Raw genomic sequence first — 3,878 nt, 5'->3', positions numbered from 1 at the left:
TTGGGTAAACCCTAAATCCTTGGGTAAACCCCTAAACCCTTGGAAAAACACTAAACATGTTGTCAACAAAACACTAAACCCTAAACTCTAATCCTAAACCCTAAACCCTTGGGAAAATCTTAAACCCTTGGGTAAACCCTAAACCCTTGGGTAAACCCTAAACCCTTAGGTAAACCCTAAACCCTTGGAAAAACACTAAACATTTAGATAAATTCTAAATTATAAATCTTAAACACTAAACTCTAAATCTTAAAAATAAATATTTTTTTAAATAATATTTTTTTAGAACTATTGTTATTTTTATTTATTTAATTTTTTATTTTTTATTTTAAAAGCATAATATAATTTGGCAAGTTATTTTGTTTCTTTAATTAAAAAATAATAGATCTAAAATGACAACTTTCTATTGGTTGGTGAACCTAAAGGTTCACCCTAGGGGGTGAACCCAAGAAAAAGTCTTTTTTTTGTATTATGATGTTGAGTTATTTTCCGAGTATGAAAAGTTTCGCCCTGTCCTCCCCCGCTCCCCCGCTCCCCTCCAAAACTCTTGTCTTGAGAGTTGAGATCATACAAGTTTCCTTGTTGGTTGTTTTCCCCGAAGAAGCAAATGACACCACCTGAAAATCACGTGGACAGTAAGCTTAGCGGCAAGGAATGAATTGGGTTTTACTAACATATCAATAGATATAGTGATGATACGATGATGATCATCATATCCACACACTAGAAGAAAACATATTTTTTACGAGTGCAGTATTTGTTGTAAATTCGTTGTAAATGGGGTGTTACGACGAATTAACCACGAAAGACGTTTCGTTGTTAAACGACCGTCGTAACGGCGGTTTCGTCGTAAACGACTCGTCACGTTTACAACGAAATATATTTCTCGTAAAACGCAGGAAAAGTATTCGTCGTAAACGACACGTAAGACTTCGTGGTAAAGCTCACATAATGATTTCGATGTAAAGCACACGTAAACATTTTCGTTGTAAAGAACACGTAAACATTTCGATGTAAAACCCTCATAAATTTTTCGATGTTAATCACTCGTAAACATTCGATGTAAACTCCATGTAATGTTTACGAAGAGTTTACATCGATTCTTATTATATTATTATTAGTATATAATAGATTTGAATTTATATTTAATATTCGAAATTTGAAATATTTTAAATTTTAAAACGAAATATGAAAATGAAAAACATATTTTAAAAAAGCATTTAAAAGTCATACAATATTTAAATCCATAATACAAACAGAAATATAAAAAAACCTACATATTGTCGAAGTAGTCGGTGGGGTTGCTCTGCTGTTGACGGTTTGGATCGGACTCTTTGGGATTTCGTGATGGCAACCCAAGAGCGGCTCGTCTCTCACTCAACATTCTCTGCATAGTCGGGTTTCCCACCGCCATCACGTCTAGCAGATCCTCATGAGAGTATAAACGAACATGCTGGCTATCCATTCGAGCTTTCATCTGAGAAGTCTCTTCATCCCGTCTCGAAGTGTATGACGAAGTTGCCCTTTCAACTTCGTTAACAGAGTCTATGCCAACTATGCGTCCCTTCTTTTTAGGAGCCACCTATAAAATTAAAACATATATTAATATAGTTAGTTATGTTAAAATATTAAAAATAACGTAAACAAAAATTTTAAGTTGTCCATCTTCGAAGATTATGTCGGCCTCTTCGGTGGTCAATGTGACGGGTAATCCATCGGGAGACTGATGGGTTAATTACATCTCCCGTTCTTCAATCCGAGCAGCCACAGCATGGAAGAGTTTCTCAGATGCAGGATCCACAAAAACTCCGTCGGATGTGGCGTGAGTCATCTTGAATAGCTCAGACAGAGATGGTAAGACTCCCGTCTTCTCTAACTACAAAAAAAAAATTAAATATTAAAATTTAAATTAATTGAAAATTTTAAAATAAATATTAAAAACAAAACTTACAGCTTCTAGACGGACTCCTGCATGAGGTTTTTATCCGGTTATGTGAACCATGGGCAAATGACCATCTTTATCCTTCGTTTTTCGAGAAGCAGAGCACGAATTGGCCTTTTTTATCGAAGAGGGTAGCTTCCAATAGGCGATGAGTTCGGATATGCCCCGCAAAACATTTAAACCAAGTGATCTTAACGTGATTTGGTGTCATGCTCCAGTTTGGATATGCCCCGTCGTAGTAACCCTTAATCATCGCCAAAACGCTCCGGCTAACACGGTTGTTAGCCCCAAACCTGAAACAAAAAACAATTTAATTGTTAGAAAATAAAAATAATTTAAATTTTAATGTAATAAAAATTAATTACTTACCAATAAGTTCTTCGGGGTCTAGAACTTCCAAACCCTCCCGTCCAGGCTGGGCAAGCAAATCTTCCACCGTATATTTCGCGTATGGTGCATATGAAGGCACACACAAATCTGGATGAACTGCACCTGCTGGGGCAGGCTGAGGTGCAGCCGCTGGAGGAGGAGGTGGAGGCATCTGCAGTGGAGGAGAAGGACTCCAAGAAACTCTCTGAGAAGTCTGAGAGTCTGAGAGTCTGGAACTGCATCGGAAGATGATGGACCGAAAGAAGATGCACCGGAACCATCGCCAAACAACTGAGAATAAGTAGGTGCTGTTGCTTTCCTCCTAGGAGTCATATAAAAAAAATTAAAATAAATTTAATCAATTACGACATAATTAAAAAATTATTCCATCATCTTACTAATCACCTAAACTATTATTCTGTCACCTAACTAATCACCTAAACTAATTACCTAACTAATCACCTAAACTAATTACCTAACTAATTAATCACCTAAACTAACTTAAAAAAATAATAAAGGAGAGAGGGGGGTACCTTTAGAGGGAGAGAGGAGTTTGGGAGTAATGAACGAGGCACCCTCGTTCTGGCGCTTCTCAATATATAGGGAAAGGCATTCGTCGTAAACTCCACGTAATATTATAACGACGTTACCAGGCCCGTCTTTTTTCATTTACGACGAAGTTACCAGGCCCGTCTTTTTTCATTTACGACGAAGTTACCAGGCCCGTCTTTTTTCATTTACGACGAAGTTACCAGGCCCGTCTTTTTTCATTTACGACGAAGTTACCAGGCCCGTCTTTTTTCATTTACGACGAAGTTACCAGGCCCGTCTTTTTTCATTTACGACGAAGTTACCAGGCCCGTCTTTTTTCATTTACGACGAAGTTACCAGGCCCGTCTTTTTTCATTTACGACTAAATATTTTTTTTTAAAACAACATTTGTTACACATACATTAAGATAATATAAAAACAATATTTCTTTAAACATACATTACAATAGAGAAATACAACATGTGTTACATATATTACATCACTCTAAATCGTTTTCGTTCTCATCAATATTACATCACTCTAAATCGTTTTCGTTCTCATCACTATCATTACAATCATCGTTGTTTCTCTCGAACTTGTCTTCACGTGCTTCATCTGTCGCATCTTCGGAAATATCTTTATATTGAAAGTTTTCCGGGTCGATCAAAAGGATTTCATCAGTTTGTTGTTCAGGTACCTCAACTTCAGTGATATCGTCTTCTTCTTGCAAGGGCGGTTCTTCTCTAGCAACAATGCGTCCACGAGGTGTAATTTTGATAGCAGCTAACCAGTTTATCCCGGAAGTTCGAAGCCGAGGATAAGGAAGGAAGCTAACTTGTTCAGCTTGTGAAGCTAAAATGAATGGCTCAAATTTGTTGTATCTTCTCCCAAAATTGACATCCACAACACCAAATTTGTTATACCGAATCTCTCGGTTCACAACAGGATCGAACCATTCACATTTGAAGAGGACGCATTTTAGCTTCAATAACCCCGGAAATTCCACTTCAATAATCTCCTGCAAGATCCCGTAAAA

Source organism: Brassica oleracea, chromosome C1, assembly GCF_000695525.1.
Source record: "Brassica oleracea var. oleracea cultivar TO1000 chromosome C1, BOL, whole genome shotgun sequence".
In the NCBI taxonomy this organism is placed as follows: domain Eukaryota; kingdom Viridiplantae; phylum Streptophyta; class Magnoliopsida; order Brassicales; family Brassicaceae; genus Brassica; species Brassica oleracea.
This window is presented reverse-complemented; position numbering follows the sequence as displayed.